The 22,065-nt window shown below is 34.9% G+C and overlaps 1 protein-coding gene across 2 annotated transcripts in view; it reads right to left on the bottom strand.

Moving 5' to 3' along the window:
* The window catches only part of LOC145276850 (peptidyl-prolyl cis-trans isomerase FKBP8-like), a 104,541-nt gene extending 83,529 nt beyond the window's left edge, over window positions 1-21,012 (bottom strand). Inside the window, exons 1-2 of one of the 2 annotated variants that reach the window (XM_080128216.1) lie at window positions 20,547-20,612; window positions 14,061-14,142 (exon numbers count right to left, since the gene is read on the bottom strand). The gene's annotated coding sequence lies outside the window, so the exon portion shown is untranslated. Of the gene's footprint in view, window positions 1-14,060; window positions 14,143-20,546 lie in introns of both variants that reach the window. The other variant, XM_080128215.1, reaches the window with a different exon arrangement.
* Between the last annotated feature and the right edge of the window lie 1,053 nt (window positions 21,013-22,065).

The raw sequence follows: 22,065 nt of genomic DNA, 5'->3' as shown, positions 1-22,065 counted from the left end.
CTTGTTTCCATTGATAACCTGAATTGTTTAAAAATAGTAAAAGGGATTCCATTAAAGTTAGAAATACTAGAATTAGATTCGACAGCTTTTGACTAATAACCTCAGAGCTAAATCTGTCGGTATCATTGATATGGTTGATGTTCTGTGACTTGTTTCTTTGGTGATTTCTTCAAATAGACTCAGGAACGGAATATTTTTTTGAACATGTCCCCATTGGTAAGTTGTTAAGGTAGTAATCTTAACAACACACATTACAAGAGCTTTTCGTTGTTCTTAATTTATTTTCAGCATAAAATGTTAAATTCCACCATGTGGTCACATCTTTAATGATTTCGTTTTGTTCCAAATTAAGCTGATCCTGTATTTCAGTTAATTTGCTAATTGCTAATAAAAAGCGATTAAAGTGAGACTATATTTCCTTTAGATGTAATTGTTGTCTCCACAGACTGAGTTACAATGTATGATAGTTATTCTAAATCACATTCCCTGACATTAGCAACTATATTTGTATCTGAATCCTGCAAGACTAATAAAACTTTATTGAAGATTTTATACTCATTCAGAATATTGTACAATTCTTCACTTATTCTTGCACCTGTGTGTGCACCAGGGAATGGAATAACTCTAAGCACAGCTCAGCATGGTTCCAAGTCATTTGAAACTTGTCAAATACTGAAAGGAAGCATTATCTGTTGCAGCTGTCCAAATGTCTGTAGTTAATGAAATGTTGCTAATTTCAGCAAGAGACAGCTGAATTTTTGTTTTACTTGTGTAAATAGATCAAACGTTATTTTGTTCAAATTACAGCATTCCATTAAAAAAGTACTTCATTACAAAGTTTTGCAATAAATTGGATTTAATAATCCAATGTCAGGTGTTACAGAATATGGTTGAATATCAACAGCATTTCTCTTATCAGATAATGAATCTCTTGTGACCTGTGGTCATTAATACCCCAAACTTTCTTTTTGGCTAATATTGATTCTGTCGTAGTTTGGTGTTTCGCTGGAGGCTTGTAGTTGTTGCCACGTGTTTCTGGAATGTCTGTCTCTGAATATTCATTGTGCCTCCTTTTCTTTACTACAACTTTTGCTTCTTTTAAATGAACCTTTCTAAGATGGTTTAACATATTAGTCAGTTTTTGCTGATTTGCCACCCTTTGAAGTGATGGTTCGACATAACTTGCAAGGAGCTGTGTTCTTATTTTTGGGACTAATATCAAAATATTTCCAGCAGAAACTGGTTGTTATCATGGTTGATGGTATTTGTCAATAGTTAGTGAAATTTTTACATAAATTACTTATGTCTGATATGTAATTAGTAATTTATCAAGAAAATATACATAAGCTAAACCAGAAAAATAAAAATATATATGTAATGGTAGCGAGAGCCCAAAAATACAAAATAAAAGTATGACTAATGAAGAATACTTCATTTTTGGTTTGCACATTATCGCAATTTACAATTCCTCAACATGAAAACTAAAAGATGAATAATAATTTTCTTTGACAGTGATTTTAAAGTACAAAACAATAATGTTAATTCGATAGGAAGAGAAAGGACTGAAATTTTGCTTATGCTTACATCTATTTGCTTCAAATTCAATGCAGTTGTAAAAGTCTACACGTTAACAGCACATCATGCTTGTTATTTGATAATATGGTGTAGATCATGCATATCTCTTTGATAAATTTTCACTGACAAGCAAAAGAGGGAGTTAACTTATCTGCATTTACAATATCTATATATCTATAAAAGTGAATGTGTATGTGTGTGTGTGTGTGTGTGTGTGTGTGTGTGTGTACATTTCCCTACGCAATAATTGTCAATTTTAAGTCTACAGACTCGAAATTTGATATACAGAATACTGAGATTTGGGAAAATCTTTGTAATCCGTTTTCGGCCAGAAATTTGGCTATTAAGGGGTCAAAGTTCAACGATTTGACCTTTGAGAACTCTACCAAACTCCTCCACCCATTTTGGGTATAAACAATTGAAATTTTAGATATAGGTTCCTTGGACATGGATCTAACTTAATAATTTGATTTGTGCCCATAACAATAAATGTTAAGGGGTCAAAGTTAAAAAAAATTTGATCTCTGCGGTCTCTACCAAATTACTCAGACAATTTGTGGTCTAAACATTTGAAATTTTACATAAAGGGTATTCAGAGATAGGGCAAGCTTTTTAATCGGTTTGGGTCGAAAATTTGAGCTATCAATATATAAATGTATGGATTTTCACAAGATCAGTATCGTTTAAAGCTCGACCCTTCAGACGAAAAATATCGAAAAATTGGCTAAAAGCATTAATTTCTTCACCCTCAACTGGGCACTTTTCTACAGGGAGGGGGTCGCTTTTTTCGCTGATATTTTCAAAAGTCATCCACTCTTTTTGATTGTCTAGCCTTAATTAAAACCTACGTCACTCCTGGTTTGACAGTGGTCGTAACAGCAAAGACGTCATGTTCTTTTTTCCTGTTCTTTTCCTCCTTCACGGTACGGGTTCGAGCCTGCCTTCCTACTACCACTTTCTTTTTTTTTTTTGCTCAACATACACCTCCAAACACCCGGGCAATGCCGGGCTGAAAAGCTAGTATATCTATAAAAGTGAACGTGTGTGTGTGTGTGTGCGCGTGTGTGTACATTTCCCTACACAATAATGCTGTCAATTTTAAGTCTACAGACTTGAAATTTGATATACAGGGTAGTGAGATTTGGGGAAATCTTTGTAATCCATTTTCGGCCAGAAATTTGGCTGTTAAGGGGTCAAAGTTCAATGATTTGACCTTTGAGAACTCTACCAAATTTCTCCGCCAATTTTGGGTATAAACACTTGAAATTTTAGATAAAGTTTCCTTGGACATGGATCTAACTTAATAACTTGATTTGAGCCCAAAACAATAAATGTTAAGGGTCATAATAGGGGTCAAAGTTTTAAAAAATTGACCATTTTTTTTTTTTTCATTATTTGCTCAACATACACCTCCAAACACTCGGGCAACGCCGAGCTGAAATGCTAGTATATCTATAAAAGTGAAAGTGTCTGTCTGTGTACATTTCCCTACACAATAACTCAATTTTCAGTCTACAGACTCGAAATTTGATATACAGGGTAGTGAGTTTTCGGCCAGAAATTTGGCTGTTAAGGGGTCAAAGTTCAACGATTTGACCTTTGAGAACTCTACCAAACTCTTCCGCTAATTTTGGGTACAAACAATTGAAATTTTAGATATAGGTTTCTTGGACATAGATCTAACTTAATAACTTGATTGGAGCCCAAAGCAATAAATGTTAAGGGGTCATAATAGGGGTCAAAGTTAAAAAAAAAAAATTGACCTCTGCGGTCTCTACCAAATTACTCAGACAATTTCTGGTCTAAACATTTGAAATTTTACATAAAGGGTATTCAGAGACAGGACAAGCTTTTTAATCGGTCTAGGTTGAAAATTTGAGAAAATTATGAAGAACTCTTGGTTAAATTATTTATTACAAGAAATGGAAGGTCATAACAATGAAACGACAGACACTTGAAAGAAAAAAGATGTAAACGTGACACAAAATAACACGCGCTATCATCTTAATATATAGATGAAAGAGATTCCTATCCATAAAGTACTAAATATTTTAGAACAAATCAATGTTAATAAATTTCGAGAGAGACCTGAGCAAGTTTTGGTGATGCTGGTTATAGACCTGGCAAAATCTTCTCATTCTCCTGCCCTTTAAATTAGTATTAGAAAAATGGTATTCGATGATATGCACCCTCCCTCCTGTAGGTTTTATTGAAAATAATTAACTTTGGACTCCAATGCTAAGTTATCTCCTTTCTATTGAAATATTAAAGTTCTATTCATTCGTAATGAATTTTTAGAGTGATCTCCCTTACTTGTTGCTATTGTTGCTTATTAGCTTGTCAAATAAAGATGGTGGTTGGGACAAACAGATGCATGTCATTGTCCGAATTTATGCAACATGTTAACTAATATTAGTAAAAGTTGTCTTTTTTCATGTGATGAGAAATTATTTTGTTCAGTAAATTTAAAAGAAAGATTGCTTTTTTTCACAAAACACTCACAAAGAATCATATGCTAAATGGAAGCAAGATGTAGGTATATGGTATATATTCACAAATTTATCTAAAGAAAAACAGGGCTCAGTTGTATTTTTGCCACTACCATAAAATATAAGAGGATGTGCTTGACATTTGGCAATAATGGATATCGGTGGAGCAACCAGATTGAATAAAATCATAAACAAATTGAACAAAATTTACTTACAGGATGAAAACACAATTTAAGGAATTTTATTCTTACAAAAAGCCACAGTTAATAAAAAATGAATTTATGGTACATTATTAATTTCTATATCAAAAATTATGGAAATTTGAAATTACTCTGCGAGACGGCATTTTTTGTTCTGAATATAACAAATGTATCAATGAAAACAAAAAAAACAAAAAAATTAGCATGAAAACCAGGTCATCATCAATGAAGAAAGTATTTTCTGATATTTCATCAATATCAAAGACGTTGAAACAGTAGATTACAATAGATACAAAAGTATCAAGGAACAAAGACCTATGAACAGATAATGTCAGATAATGCATTGTTTTAAATATAATGTGACTAAACATTTTGCCCAAGATTTTACAAGTTTCAATTCTAAAAATTAGGACACTGTTGTGCATTTAGACCAGGTGAAATTTACTTTAGTGGCGGCTCGTGCCTAAGATTAGTGAGGGTGCTGCTTCAAAAAAAAATTTACCTATTTTAATATGTATTGTATTGTTTTAATATTGTATATATGTAAAAGGAAAACAAATATTCGAATATATAAATATTTAATCAAATAATAAACAAACATTTAAATAAATATTCAATAATATAACAAATACAAATAATCAATCAGAAAAAGATAATATGCAAAAACTTTTATTAAAAATATTTTTTAAATAGTGTACACTTCACAGAATAATAAAAATAATATATACATTTATTCCTTTTAAACTTTTCAGATTAAATAAAAAGTTTGCTTTTTTTCTGTAAGCAAACAAATGTAAAACATTTTAAAAATACATTTTATTTATAATTTTTTAATAACTTATTTTTTTTTTTATTTATAAAAAAAATAAGTTATTAAAAAAAAAAATTTGAAATTTACTTGCTTCCTCACGAGGGTAAATGTAGGGGTTTACTATTTGAAAAAAGAGTTTTTATTTAATAACAGTTTTATTGACAAAATTTGTTTTTAGAAATGTATTTATAACAAAACGCATTTATAAATAATATACAAAATAAAAAATGTTTACATTTTTGTATACTGGGCAAACAAACAAAAAATATTTCAAGATACATAATTTTATTTAGAGATCCTTATATAATTTGCGTTTTTTATAAAAAGTTCAAACAAACTTGGTTATTTATTGACCTTTCCATGTGAGTATAGTTCGACATACGGTTGAATTTAAAGGTTTATTATAAGAAAATAGAGCATCATATATAAGATATTTATATACAAGCATTATAAAAAAATTGGATTTTAATGTAGCCCCCGACTCCATAAAATTGCCTCAGTCTAGAAGGATTTCTATCCACTTAATTTTTTAATGTGTATTACCTGCCCCATCTGCTAACAAATTCAATATGAAGTTTAAGAATGCATGATTATTTAAAGTTTTTTTTACTTACAAACACATTTTAATTTAAAAAAAAAAAAACTATTATAAACAAAAACCCTTTTTTCAAAGTGTAAAGCTTCTAACATTGTCTTTGTGGGAGGCAAATAACTGTTCATTTTATCTATATAAACACATTGAAAAGATTTCAAAATAAAATGTTCTTCCCTTGTTTGTTTATAGAAAACAAAATGTAAACATTTTTTTTTACTCTGTAAAGTTTAGTTGCTACAAAATAAACAGCATTTAAAACTACTTAAAAAAAACAAACAAACGAAAAGTCAGGTAGGTGGAAAAGTAACTTTTATTTTTATGGTAACATTTATTTATTGTATATTTGATTTTTACCCTTAGTCGCATGTTGGCTTTACTAATAAATCTCTGAATGCTTTTATTAAAAAAAAAAAAAAAAAAAAAGTTTTGTATATCACATATTTTTGTCTGCTACCGAATTAAATCGCAACATTAAAAGTGTGCGTATTAAAAAAAAAAAGCACAAGATTTTATTTACAAGGACACATTATACAAGCATTTTAATAATAAAAATGTTTTAATAAGCCTCCTTTTTTTTTTTTAAAACTAGCTGAAGTACCCAGTGTTGCCAGGTTGTATATGATATATTTGAATATTTTGTCCTCATACATTATAATAAATATAGATTAAACAAAATATAAATTCATAATAGCTTCTTTTTCCACACACTAATAATGCGTTTTATTTTATAGTAGACCTAATCGTTTTTATACTCTTATCTTCCAGTCCTTCTTTCAAAATATGATGTAAGAATTGCAATTATTTTATATCAAGGTGTACATCTGAAAACTGTTAAATCTTTTTATTTTAACTATTTAATGTACTATATATATAAAGATGGCATTAGTAATCTATTCTGTTAATGAAATAATTAAAATTCAGTTTCAAGCAGTGCATATCTGAAAACTGGTAAATGAACCTGTAGCATTAATTTTGAAGAGCCTCTACATAAACATTTTTGGTGTGAGTTCTAACAGGTGTGTAAATCTAGAGGTTTTCAGGACTTCTAATGCATGAGCAAGCAACATACAACTGGCCATAAGAAAAGCAAGGTGTCTGAAGATTCAGTCTAACAACTTTTAGGCTTTTTTTTTTTTTTATTACATTTTCACCCCAAACAAGGCACATTGCCACTTTGGTGAGGGGGCTACTATCAGGGACAACAACTATTGAGGTACTATATTGGGATTTGGGCAGCAAGATGTCGGTTCACGTTACACTTGAACTTCTGCATGTCAGTACAGTTGGGGAAGCAGAGACCTGGAATGGAATTACAGTCTAGCGGTTCTGGGGAAGAAACTACTGGAGTAGAAAGATCTTTTACATCTAGGGATCTCTACTGTGTGGGGGTGGGATTTAGCTGCCTGTCAGGTTTGTCGAGGGTGTCTACGTCGTGGGGGCACAAGTGTCTGCAGTTCGCCAGAGCATTCACCATTAAAATACTTGTAGAACAGGCAGAGGGATGCAATATTTCGTTGATTGGACAGAGTGTGAAGCTTAGATGACAGTTCAGGCAGATTGGGGACTCTTTTGTCTTGTCTAGTAGCAGATGCACCAGCACAAATGTGACAGCAATACTCCATACATGGGCGAATGGTGGCCTTATAGAGGTACAGGATGTTAAAGTGTCTCTAATTCTCTCTTTTGCTGCAGATGCTTTGTGTGTAGACACAACTTAATCACAAGAGGTTAACAGAAGAAGTCTCCGAGCAACAGAGACTATTCCAGTTGCTTACTCAGTGAAGGGACTAAGGTGTATAACAGTGGTAGCAGAGCAGCGATAAAAAAAAAAAAAAAAAAAAAAAAAATGTCCCAAGCACATGTATTCACTGATAAGGCACCTCCACCTTTTGATAAAGAGAAGGATGATTACCAAAAATGGTTGAAGAAATTTAATATTTGGAAATCAATTACAGATGTCGACAAAAAGAAACATGGTGGATTGCTGATTTTATGCCGATGAAGAGACTCAAGATAAAGTCTAAGAAGCACTAGGAAATACTGATATTACTACAGATACGGGTTCAGATAAAGTTATTTTAGAATTGTCTAAACTCTTTGACAAAAAAAAAAAAAAACTATCAGTGCTTTTGAGGCGTATGAAAATTTTGAACTCTACAAAAGACTACAGTCTCTTACTATTCCAAATTCTATAACAGAATTTGAACTTAGATGGAATAAGGCAAAAACACATGGCATGACTATGTCAACAGATATACTTGCTTATCGTTTGCTGAAATCGGCAAACTTACCTCAACATCAAGAACAACTAGTGAGAGCCACAGTCACTGAATTAAATTATGATAAGATGTGTGAACAAATGAAAAAATATTTAGAACTGCCCCTCAAGACTCAAAGTTCAATATCAAAGTAGAAACTGATTTCACAGAAGAACTCACTGTACATGGTACATTTTTTGGTAGAAACTTTCAAAGCAGAAGTAGAGGCCAACGTGGAAGAGGCAGATGGCCTCCACAGAATTCTAAAAGTGACTCTTCTTTCTCTGTTGGTCATCATCATAAAGTAAGAGAGAGAAGACATTTCAAAAATCCCCTAGATCAATATGGTCAGGTCACTAGATGTCTCAATTGTGACTCAAAGAATCACTGGGTACAAAATTGTCTAGATAAAATCTCAAGTGTCAAAAATACGTCATACACAACAGAAACATCAGCTGTTGATGATTGTGATTATCAAGATCATCCTAGTGAGGACACTTATCATGAAATAACCTTGTTTCAGGATGTATTTTCCAGCTCTGAAGATATGAAGGGTCTGGTTAGTGAAGCTATGAATAGTGCTGTTGTTGACTGTGGTGCCACAAAAACAGTTTGTGGACAAGTGCGGTTCTCATGTTATTTAGATTCCTTATCAGAAAATGATAGAAAAAGTGTACAATATAAAGATAGCCATAACAAATTCAAGTTTGGTGATGGCAACTGGAGTCGTGCGTCGAAGACTGCCTGTATACCGGTCTCTATTGGCAAGGTTGAAACCTCTATCATCACTGATATTATAGATGCAGACATTCCCCTTTTGCTGGCTCAAGATGAGTTGAAATCTACAAAAGCAAAAATTGATGGTGAAGATGATACCGCTATAATTATGGGACAAAAACTTTTGCTATCTTTAGCTAGTAGTGGTCATTACTGTCTTCCTTTGTCTAAACAAAAGCAAATTCTTGTTCAAGCAAGTAGGAATCCAAAGGTCCAAATTACACTTTGTAATAAGCATATGTCTCCAAAGGATGCTGCCCTGAAACTGCATCGTCAGTTTTCTGACTGTCCTCTGAGGAAAATCATTGAACTGCTACATAGTGAGGGAAATGATAATCAAGAAATTATTAATGAAATCTATAAGATATTGAAGAATTGTAAGATCTGCAAAGAATATCAAAGAGCCCCTCCAAGGCCAATTGTTGGCTTACCCATGGCAACTAGGTTCAATGAGTGTGTAGCTGTGGACCTCAAACAATTTGGGAAGGTTTATCTGTTGCATCTGGTTGACCATGCTACCTGCTACCAGACTCTGGAGGAACAGTAATAAGAAATAAATCTACAGTTGTCAGAGAGCAATTCAAAGTTTGGATTTCAATTCATGGTACTCCCTGTAGTTTACTTACTGACAATGGAGGGGAATTTGCAAATGCAGAAGTTTTAGAGTTCTGCGAACAACTGAATATTAACGTAAAAACAATAGCGGCTGAATCTGCTGGTCAAATGGCTTAATAGAAAGAAACCATCGTATCATGGGGGAAATGATTCGGAAAACAGTTGCTGATTCTGGCTGTTCACTTGAATTTGCTGTTATGTGGTGTCTCTGTGCAAAGAATAGTCTGATAAATGTTCATGGTTTCAGCCCATTCCAGCTTGTTTTTTCTTGGAATTCTACACTACCATGTCTATTAACAAATAAACCTCCTGCACTGAACCCAGAGGTTTCCAGTGATATCATTAGAGAGAATTTAAATGCATTGCATTCAGCTCGGAAAGCATTTATTGCTATGGAAAATTCAGAAAAACTGAAGAGAGCGCTTAGACACTATGTTAGAACATCAGGAGACATCAAGTACTTCACTTGTGACATTGTATATTATAAACGTTTGGACAGAAGAAGGTGAAGGGGGCCGGCTACTGTTTTGGGTCAGAATGGTCAACAAATTTTGGTGAAACATATGTCAGAGTACATCCTTCTCACCTTCGACTAGAAAAACCCACAAAATCGGTGATAAGCAGAATGAACTCAGCAACTTTGAAACATGAATCTATTACAGATGAACAATCTAAAGATTCTCAATTTCAGGTAACAGAAAATAAAACATCATTTGAAGATATATCATCAGACGATGATTCACTGATTGACAGCAATAGTGAAGAAAGTAAACAGTGTGTCAATAATAATACTGATCCAGCAGCAAGCATCAACAAAAATGAAAGCTCTGGCAATAATCTACAACTCCAAGATAGATCATTAAAAGGTGCTGTGAACAAAACAATGACTACCACCTCTTCACCACTTAAGAAGAATATGGAATTTTTTTTTTTTTTTTTTTTTTTTTACAAAGGCATCACCACATTATCAAGGCCCAGAGGCCACTCAAGGATAAGGGTTAAAGAGTGTACAGTAGAAGTTGGTCAATATAGTAATCATTAGTAATGAAAATTTGGTAAATTTAATAACTTATATGGAACGGCTCATCAAGAACTTATTTACCTTAGACTTGAACACAACCATATTGTAGTCAGCCGGAAAGCAGGAAAACGGAAGACAATTCCACAGGCGTGCAGTTCTAAGAAAGAAGCTTTGTTCATGGAATCTATGTTTAGGTTTAGGCACAGATAAAGAGTGGGGGAAATTATTGATAGTGTTTACAGCTAGACGAGTGTTTCTTGCGAAAGTTTGGCGAGGGGGGACCATAGATTGAAGCTCAGTTGAACACTTTCCATGAAAATAACGATACATCAGAGACAAACTCGCAACATCTCTTCTGTGAGATAAAGGTTGTAAGGAGGAGAAAAGGACATCTCCTACGAGGCTACGAAGTCTAATTTGAACTCTATCAAGGCAGGACAAGTCCTTTCTAGCAGCTCCTGCCCAGATGTGGCAACAGTATTCCATCCTTGGACGTACCTGGCTCTTATATAGATAGAGAATAGCATCAGCAGTGAGATATCTACTGGATCGATAGAAAGATCCCACCATTTTTCCAGCGGCCTTGGCAACAGATTTGATATACGTGTTCCATTTAAGATCAGGAGTAATGGTCAAGCCCAGAAGCTTGTCAAAACTTGAGGCCTCCTGAAGACGAGAGCCATTCATTTCAATTGATGACAAATGTGGATTAAAATGTTGATAATGTAAAGAGAGAAGCTTGGTTTTAGATGCATTAAAAGTAACCAGCCACTCCTTTCCCCATTGTACTACATGCTCAAGATCAGAGGAGAGAGAATTGGAGAGTACTTGCTCGTTTACTGTCTTAGATGTGGTACCATAAATGGTAGTGTCGTCAGCATAAATGTCTACAAATGATGTAAGGATATGATTTGGAAGATCATTAATGTAGATCAGGAAAAGAGTTGGGCCCAGGATGGATCCCTGAGGGACACCGGCATTAATACTGTGAGCTTCTGATTTTTGCCCCTCAACTACTACTCTTATGAACCTATCAGAAAGAAATGATTTAATAATTGAGAAGACTTTTCCAGCTATACCATAGCTAGCGATCTTATGAAGTAAACCTTTATGCCATACCCTATCAAAGGCTTTAGATATGTCAAGAGCAATTGCCCTAGAAAGATTGCCACCGTCGAGAGATTTGCTAATCCTATGCGATATAACTGTAAGGACATCTGCTGTAGATCTAGCAGAACGGAAACCATATTGAGTGTCACTAAGAAGGTTATTTTTGTTGAGATGTTTGATTACTTCTGTATTTAACACAGATTCTAGCAACTTACTCATGACGCACAGGAGACTTATTGGCCTGTACTGAGAGGGGGATGAGCGATCACCTGAATTCTTAAATACAGGGCATACTGATGAGATTTTCCAGGGAGATGGGAAACTATTCTCCTTAAGACAACGTTTAAACAGTTTTGTAAGTATGGGCGCTAGTTCAGGTTAAAGTTTTTTGAGTACTATAATTGGAATACCATCAGGGCCAGTTGCTTTACTCGAATCAAGGTTTTTGATTAGCTTGGCAACATCACGTACAGATATACGTATATCACATAGCGTGTTTTCTGATACAGGAGGAAATATTGGGGGTTGGCGGTCTTGGTCGCAAAGGGTAGAATTAGCTGCAAAGTTCTTGACAAAGAGTTTGGCTTTGTCTGATGCTGACGAGATTACCTCAGGTCCATTGATAATAGTTGGGATGGAGCACACGCTTCTGTTCAGGATTCTGTTTGCTATTTGCCAAAACTGGTGGGAACCAAGCCGCTGCTCAGCTACTTTGGACTTAACAGATTGAGCATACAACTCTCTTGCGTTCCTTATTACTTTCTTACAATGGTTGCTGGCAGTCCTGAAAACGGCTTTAGTTTCCATACATCTATTACGTTTGAAGCAGTGGAAAAAGTGATTTCTGTGCGCAATGGCAGCAGCACATTCTGGAGAGAACCATGGCTGGCTGTTAGGTTTTTGCTGAAACTTTTTCGAGGGTATGAAATGGTCAATACCTACAATTAACCATTCAGTTAGGTCTAATACTATAGAGGACACATCCTTTTTAAACATGGAATGCAGAGGTAGATCAGATATAAATGTACGGAAGCTATCCCAGTCAGCCTTAGTGTATCGATATACTGTACGATGAAGTGGTACGTCTGGGGACTTATTACATTTCATTTTTATCTTAATTGATACAACAGAGTGGTCGGAAGATCCAAGAGGCGACAGAACAGAAACTGAACATAGTTCAGGGCAAGTTGTGAGAAAAAGGTCTAGTAGGCTCGCATACTGGCCGTCATTATCGGGCACACGGGTAGGTTCCTGAACAATCTGAGTGAGGTCATAGGCAATGGAGAAATCATGACAGAACCTCCCCTCATCATCGGTCTTGTTTGAGTGGGTCAACCATTCGACGTTGTGAACATTGAAGTCTCCACATACGTGAATGTTAGCTGAAGGATAAGTAGAAAGGACTTGGTCAATTTTCTCAGATATGCTTTGAAAGATAGTAACTCCGCTGTTGTGGGGGCGATAGAGAGTAAATATAAATGCAGTAGTGTGAGCTAAAGCAACCCGGAAGCACATATAGGGTAAGTTAGGATCTTCCCTGGAGATGTCCCTCCCACATGGAAAGCTATCTTTAATATAGGCACATATTCCATGCCCATGGCGATCTTGGGGGTCAGATTTAGAAGTTAAGTTAGAGTATCCTGTAATTGCAAACTCATCTAGGGAAATAGCCTGTCCAATGCCAGTTTCACTTAAAAATAAAAGGTCTGGTTTAGTCTCCTGTAATTGGGTTTCAACCTCTGGAAGGTTAGAACGTAGACCCCTGATGTTGGAGAAGGAGACATGGTAGTAGGGGTCTACGTTGGAAGTTGGAGAACCGGGTTTAATCGTGTATTTTTTCTTGAAACTTGTCATGATGAAATTTTGGAATTTGTGGACTAGGTCGACAGATTTACTTAGAGCAGGACAGAGAGGGGAAACTAAGAGAGAAAAAGAAACGAAGAATTTTTTTTTTTTTTTTGTACCACATGATAAGGTAACTGAGTCGTGGGAAGCTATAAAATTAGTATCACGATCTGGAAAAGTAAGTGGGAAATATGGAAATGAGTGGAATGCTATAAACAGGGATGGTCAGACTACGGTTATTGATTTTGATGGTGACATTCAAGATTAGAAAATGGATGTCACAGAAGAACTTAAGTCAAAAGAGGAGGTTGGTAATGAAATTGGTGATGAAATCTTAATATGCTATACTTATATTACTGAAGCTAAAGAAGAAATTCTATCAGCAAAACAGGAAGGACTAGACAGTTGGAAATCAATGTTTACGAAGAAGTTGATAATACAGGTCAAAGCCTTATATCAGTAAAATGGATTTTAAAAACAAAAATTATAGATGGCAAACACCTTGTTAAAGCACGGTTAGTCACTAGGGGCTTTGGAGAAAATGCCACTTTTAGAACAGACAGCCCTACCTGCCTAAAGGGGAGTGTAAGAGTTGCATTATGTATCATTTCTTCTCTTGATTACAAAACTGCCTTCCTTAAGAATCAAAAGCTTGAAAGAAAGATTTTTTTTCAACCACCTAAAGAAGCAAAAACATCAAAAGTTTGGCGCTTGAACAAGTCTGTGTATGGTCTTCAAGATGCACCTCACGAGTGGTACCTTACCTTAAGAAGAGCTGTTCTTGACGTTGGATGGAGGAAGAGTTCGGTTGATCCTGGTGTGTTCTTCTGGCATAATAATGACAATCTGGAAGGAATATTAGTCACTTATGTAGATGATCAGCTGTGGGGTGGTACACAGCAATTTGAAAAGGAAGTTATTGAAAAGCTGAGGTCGTTGTTTGTGGTGGATGTTGAAAACAGTAGTGCCTTTATGTGTGTTGGAATAGAGTTAACTCAATATGCTGATAAGTTAATCTGTATCAATCAGAATAAGTATGGCCAAAGTTTGTCTGAAATTGCTATAGTAAAAGACAGATCTGCAGATAAATCTTCTCCATTAAATACTGAAGAGATCAAAATACTCAGATCCACAATAGGAAAAATTAATTGGCTTGCAAACACATCAAGACCTGATCTAAGTTTCAGTGTACACCAAGCAAGTATCTCTCAAAAAGCACCAACTATAGAAAACATAAAAAACCTAAATAAATTAGTAAGAGAAATAAAGTCAAGGCCTTCCTCAATATTATTTCCAAGGTTTGAAACTCTGTCAAACTTGACGCTGAAGGTATATTCAGATGCAAGCTTTAACAGTACAAAAGGCGGTGGTAGTCAGGCTGCATACATTTTATTTTTAACAAATGGTGAATTATCATGCCCCATTGTCTGGAGTTCTTCGAAAACAAAAAGAGTAGTAAAATCTGCACTAGCAGCTGAAACCTTGGCTCTTGCTGAAGGTTCTGATCATGCATATTTATGGTCCAAACTAATTGCCGAAATCATATTTGGCAAAAAGGATTTCTCTCTACCCATCACTTGCTTAACGGATAACAAATCTTTATATGATGCTGCTCATTCATGCAACCATCTTGAGGATAGACGTCTTCAATTCGAAATCTCAAGCATACGAGAATCCATAGACAAACAGGAAATTAATGTTGAGTGGATTGAGGGTGAAAACCAACTTAGTAAGGTGTTAACAAAATTTGGAGCCAATAGAGGAAAGGTTACTATGTTTAAATTTTAGTAAACTAAGTTTTTGTTTGGTGATGGAGGTACTCTACAAAGTGATCGGTGTGTAGGATGATTTAATTTTTTAGTTTCACTGATAACTATTTGTTTCGGGAAAGATGTATGCAGGGGATATAAGTGAGGGGTAATGTGTGTTGCTCTTGGGAGCCTTTGGGAATGGACCAATCTGATGGTTGCAAACAGAGAGAGAGAGAGAGAGAGAGAGAGAGAGAGAGAGAGAGAGAGAGAGAGAGAGGCCAGATTGTTAAAGTGTCTCTAATTCTCTCTTTTGTTGCAGATGCTTTGTGTGTAGAAGCACAGGTCAGCCTCTTCCAAGACATAATCACAAGAGGTTAACAGAAGAAGTCTCCGAGCAACAGAGACTATTCCAGTTGCTTACTCAATGAAGGAACTAAGGTGTCTAACACAGGATACTTTCAGGTATTAGTAGTTTTCTAGCACGGTAGAGAGAGCCTACCTTCTTCGCAGCGGCCCTGGCAACGCTTTCAATGTAATTGCTCCAACTCATGTTTCCTGTGAACGTTACGCCAAGCAGTTTGAAAGATGTATTCTCAGATAAAGAGTCACTGGCCATTGCTATTGGTGGCAGAGAAGATTTCTTGTAATTATTGAAGGAAACCAGTTTAGTCTTGGCAGCATTGAATATGACCATTCATTTTTGTCCCCATTCCACTACAGATTGAAGGTCATCCTCTAGTGTTTTTGCCATTTCTTTAGATATGCATTCATTTGTTTTCCTGTCGTGCCTGTTATAGTGTGTGGTGTCCTCAGCATATATACCCATCTCAGAGGCCGGGGAGGTCATTAATAAATATTAGGAACAATAGAGGTCCAAGGATAGACCCCTGAGGCACTCCCGCATTTATATCATATTGTTTAGATGTACGACCGTCGAGGACAACCCAGATTTATCTAAGAAGGATTTAATTATGTTAAGTATTCTACCAGTGATACTGTATGATCTAATTTTCCTGAGGAGACCCTCATGCCATACCCTGTCAAAAGCCTTAGATATATCTAGAGCTACCGCTCTGCCCTCCTCCACTTTGTCCAGCGAATGGTATATAGGTTCAGAGATTACAGTGAGGATGTTCGCTGTGGAACGGGCTTGTCTAAATCCATATTGTTTGTCAGTCAGAAGTTTAGCATCTGTAAGGTGACGAATTAGAACATGGTTAATTATGGTCTCAAATATTTTGGCGAAAAGTGGGAGGAGGCTAATGGGGCGATAATTAGATGGGTCAGTTCTTTCGCCAGAATTCTTGAATACTGAATGCTTTATCCTTGAGCTTTATAGACATAGCAAAACTAATTTTTATTAGGAATTGACTTAACGCTTGAACTGAAATGACAGATTGTGGTCCGACACGTTTCACGATATGGCGTCTGTTGACACGACAGGATGCATCTAGCATTATACGACAGTTGAGAGCTGTCTATTTTGAGCGTGGTACCCCGCTGGAAATTCTGACTGATAATGCCACTACATTTCGATGTCAAGAATTTCAGAAATTTACGCAGGAATGGGAGATTAGAATGCGTTACCGATGTGCATATTTTCCAGAAGGTAACGGTATAGCGGAGCGGTGTCACCGCACCATTAAAAGAATTGCGGCCAGGACACAGTGTTCTATTCCAGAAGCTGTGTACTGGTATAATGTGACACCAAAGGATGATGCAACACCAGAAACTGCACTAGCTAATGGGATTTACCGCTATGAACAGCGTATAAAAGGAATTGATGTCACACCATCAGTGGTTAACGTTGTCAATACACCATATCAAGTGGGAAACTGTGTTTGGGTAAAACCCCCAAATGCTGGGTGCACTGTAAAATTTTGCAGAGGAAAAATAAACAAAATCATAAGTCCTCAGACCATGTTGATTAATGGTCTACCATGTCATGTAAAAGATATCCACCCCTTTTATACCCCTTCTGATTCTGAGGATAATGAGGAAGATCACATACAGTTCAGGGATGATCCTGATCGCCTACTGCCCCTACAGGTGAGCATAGAAACACTACCTACAGAACCAGATGAGGGAATGATGGAACATACTAGTGGCAATAGTGATGAGGACGATGGACATGAGGAAGTAGTATCACCAGTTCCTCATCAAATTACCCGAGAAAGACGAATACTGCCCACCCGCCGTGATTGTGAAACACCGCCTATAGCACCACGAGAGGGAATGATGGAACATACTGAGGAAGATGGAACCGAGGAAGTGATGCCTCCGATTATTCGAAGGAGTAACCGACAAAGACGGATACTGCCCCCTTGCCCTGATTGTGAAACACCGCATAGGAAACCACAAGAGGGGATAATGGAACAGACTGGTGGCAATAACGGTGGTAATGAGGAAGTGCTTCCCCCGATTCTTCGAAGAAGTACCCGACAAAGACGACTGCCCCCCTGCCCTGTGTGTGATCATGAGATCAGGGGGGAGTGTAGGGAAACGTGCGACTTACCTAATTAGCATGTGTGCATAATTCAACGGGTCGGTCGTGGAATGAAATAAATGAAGAAGAAAGAAACAAAAATGGATGCCTTATCTCTTTATATGCCTGTAATGTGACTACCCGATATGCAAATGAGATGCTCCTGGTTGGAGATAAAAGAGGATTGATTTTTTTAGAGGGACATTCATTTTGAAGTTGGATTTTGAAGAAATAAGTTGAATTAGTAGAAGTTCATTGAGAGAAGGTGCGTTACGTATACAGAAGTTTGGAAGTTGGAAGTTTGAACATCAGTGTTAACCTTACCCAGGAAATTATTGGTGTGACGGGCAGAAGAAATAACACTCAAGGTATTGAATTATAGAAGTTCATGATGACTGTTGGTTAGTGACTGGTCTCATTCATTACAGTTTTTTGAATGCAAGCAAGACCATTATGGTGTACAAGTACTGTCAACAAATGGATGAAATGCATCAGAAACTTCGACAACAATACACAGCATTAGTCAACAGAAAAGGCCCAATTCTCTTACACAACAATGTCCGACCACATGTTGTGCAACCGACCCTGCAGAAGTTGAATGAATTGGGCTACAAAACTCTGCCACATCTGCCATACTCTCCAAACTTCTCACCTACTGACTACCACTTTTTCAAGCATCTCAACCTGTGTGAGAAATGCTTCAAAAACCTAAGCGATATCAAAAACGCAAGATTTTTTACGTTACTCGCATAAATACACTTCTTTTGTGTTGGTAAAAGTTTATTGATACTGATGTTTATTTCGATCAATAAATTTTTTTTTGAGTCAAGATATGTTTACCTGAGTTGAAAAGTTAAAAACCGCAAGAAGTTTCTTGTCAACCTGATACATTTTCATAAATTTTAAGTTTAGAAAGTCTTTTTACAGGTTTCTTTTTATTTATTTATTTTTCAAGCGAATTCCAAATATAATTTGTTAAAATATACTGTATATGTATTTTTATAAGTTAATGTTTGTTGACAAAAAAAACATCAATTTTTCCTCAAATTTACAATTCCCAGTAATTTCACAACTCAGAGTCCCTTTACGAGTTAGCCATCAAGACGGTTTTTAATGAAAAAATCCAGCTCTCCAAGATAGGGTCCCTCTGGATTGTGACAAAAATAAAAGGAGTCCTTCACTCACAGAGGACAGAAAAACTGAAGTGTAGTATTGGAACACAGAACAGATACTGCAGTGTTGCAGTGTTGCACTATTTCTCTTAGACAAAAGTATCCAAGAGGTCAAATGACAATAACTAATTGTTTTTGTGTGTAGGCGGGGTGTGAATTTTTTTTTTTTTTTTATAATAAAATAAAATTATAAAATGTAAATTAAATATACAATGAAGGTTTTCAATGTTTGTTTTTATGATGAGAAAACATTTTTCGGTATTTTTTTACGATCTGCCCCAGCGTAGTATAAAGACCCCTACCCTAACCTCCCTATGGTAAGAACGGCTTTCGGAATAACCACCCCCAGCCTCCACATAGTACGGCTTTCGAGGTTGGAGGGTTTGGTAAATTTTTACGACGTGCCCCAGCGTTTTATAAACACCTCAACCACCCTATGTTAAGAACGGCTTTCGGAATAAACACCTCCAACCCCGAAAACCGTTCTTAACATGGGGAGGTTGTAGGGGGGTATTTTCCGAAAGCCGTTCTTAACATGGGGTGGTTACGCTGGGGCAGGTCGTAAAAAAAAAAAAAAATTAAAAAAAATTTTTGTTTTTTTTGTGTAAATGGGTAGTTTTTCAAAGGCAATTACAAAATTTACTAAAAAATACTATTCGAAAAAAAAAAAAAAATTAATTCATAAAAAAAAAAAAAATTAAACAGAATAGGAAAATAATTATGCCTCAGTCGACAAGATCTCCGGTGTAAGTAAAATTAGTCCAATTTCTAAATGCTGCGACTGTTAGAGATCGTGTCGTAAATTTAAGAGAAGAACTTACGATGTGAATCAGTGAATCACATCAAGATATTTTTTATTTTATCGTATTATAATTATTATTGTGTTCCTTCATCTGAATAAAATAAAATAAATAAATACTAATTGATACTATTTAATTTTTTAACATCAAGTTTAACTTTCACTTTGATGCACAACACAAAAAATATTATTTCTGAGAAATATCAGTTTAACCCTGTTTTCGGACACTAAAATAAAAATAACATTAAAATAGGTTTATCGAAAGTAATTTCTTTCGATAAACCTATTTTAATGTTTTCTTCTTTTTTTTTAGTATAAAAAAAAATGGCAGTTTCGAACGAGCAATTTTCCATTAAATATCGATTAAAAACAGTAACACAATGTCGTCGAGTGTCAAAACTAAATCAAAGCAAACTTTAATAAAACGTTTCTACGTTGCGTAATGAGGAGGTTAAAGTTAAACTTTTCTTTTTAATATAAAACATTTTTAAATGTGCGCAACAGATAAAAATACAATAATTTGTTATTCAAGGTGACCGTCAAAATGCAAAATCGGAAAAATTGATATAGAATTAGAATAGCGAAACAATAACCAAAACATTTAATTGAATCAATATGATTTTTAAAAATACACACGATTTTGCGGTGCCGATTTTATTATGCTTTCTTGTGCTAATTTATTTACTTTTTTTTTTAATTGTTAAATGATCACAAGACTAGACTAAATTTAGAGATTTTTAATGAAGCAAACACTACAGATAGAAGCATTAAATCGGAGATAGGATCCAAGGTAAAATCAGTGATTAAAAAAAATAAAAATAAAATAAAAAAAATCATAATAATTAAAAAAATTGCTCGAAAATTTCTAAAACGAAATTCCATTTCAAAGTGGCATGTGCTTAAAAAAAATAAAAAGAAGATTCCAGCAACAAAAAAAAAATTACAATTCAAATTCGAGAAAAAATGATTTAAGCAAGCTGAAATAATTGTGATATACTTCATAAAACAAACAAAATGTGGAGACAAATTTGAAATGGAATTACCTTCGAGTCGCAAAACGAGTTGGAATTTTATCAACATTCAACAAGTAAAAAAAAAAATATTATTCTTATTTGACCCGGTGCATCTGAAATGAAACCTCGCTAAATTTGAAGCTTCTAATTTATTAATACTTTTCTTTTTACAAATCATCAATGTTTTGAAAAACTCGGAGATGATTATAAGTTAACAAAAAATCAAGTTCATCACATTTATTATTCTTAAACATAAATAATTAACATTTTTTTGTAGCGGCATTTATAAATTTCAAGCCACTTTGTTTTTTTTTTTCATATTAAGTTTCCTCTGGAATATTTTTTGCCCGTAGATATTTAAATTATAAATGACAATAAATATTATGAATAGGTATCTGTATATGATGCTATTTGATATAAAGTGACTTGTTAATTGTTTTTAAAATAAAAAATGTATTATTCAAAAACAATCCGTTAGAGATCGTGTCGTAAATTTAAGAGAGGAACTTACGATGTGAAACACCGTTTTTCAAATAACTTCCCTTTTCACTAACGATTGCAAAGGATACCTTCCTTCGTACATTTTAGTTTCCTGAAACTTTAGTTTTTTCTCTCTCCTTTTTTCTAAAGCATCATCGGGTTTGTATTACTGTTCACAAAGATTTGAAAAAGTTGTCAAAAACAAATATATAACAAATAAATGTTATCAAAGACAACATAAGTTACTTTCCTACCTAACTGGATATGTTTTAGTATTTTTATTTAATATAACATGTTTATTCAGCTAAAAAAATATACAGTGTTTACCGATGTATTGGAAAATGAAAAATGACGCCTGACTCTCTCTTTGACACGGTAAGTTTGGGAAAAGGAGTTAAATTTTTTTAAAAATATACAAAATACTGTTAAAACTCACCGAATATATGTCAGCCTATTGTTACGGTAATATATATTGAGCGAGTTTCTAACAGTATTTTGTCTAGTTATTTTTATTGGTACTAGTGCAGAGAATTACCCGGACGTAAATAAATAATAACGTTATTATTTAAAAGGCCATTCTTAACATGGGGAGGGTGTTTTGTACCTATTCTATACTTCAACCTTACAATTGAATAAAAAAAAACATATAAACTTTAATTAAACTTGGAAATACGATTTAAAAAAAAGCGCGGATCACTCTCTGCACTAGCACCTTTTTATTTATAACTCCTTTTCCCAAACTTATTGTGTCAAAGCGAGAGTCTGGCGTCATTTTTCATTTTCCAATACATCGATAAACACTATGTTTTTCGAGCTGAATAAGCATGTTACATTAAATAAAAACACTAGAAAATTATCCAGTTAGATAGAAAAGTAACTTATGTTGTCTTTGATAACATTTATTTGTTATATATTTGTTTTTTGACAACTTTTTCGAATCTGTGTGTACAAATACAAACCCGCATCATCTTATAGGTCTTTAGTTGGTACTTAGTTCTCTCCCACTGCAAGTACTTAAACACCAGAATCGGGAAGTAGGATTAAGAAGTCAGCGCCCCCGAGGAGGGGC

Source organism: Euprymna scolopes, chromosome 5, assembly GCF_053919585.1.
Source record: "Euprymna scolopes isolate OS-2025 chromosome 5, ASM5391958v1, whole genome shotgun sequence".
NCBI lineage: Eukaryota > Metazoa > Mollusca > Cephalopoda > Sepiida > Sepiolidae > Euprymna > Euprymna scolopes.
This window is presented reverse-complemented; position numbering and strand designations above follow the sequence as displayed.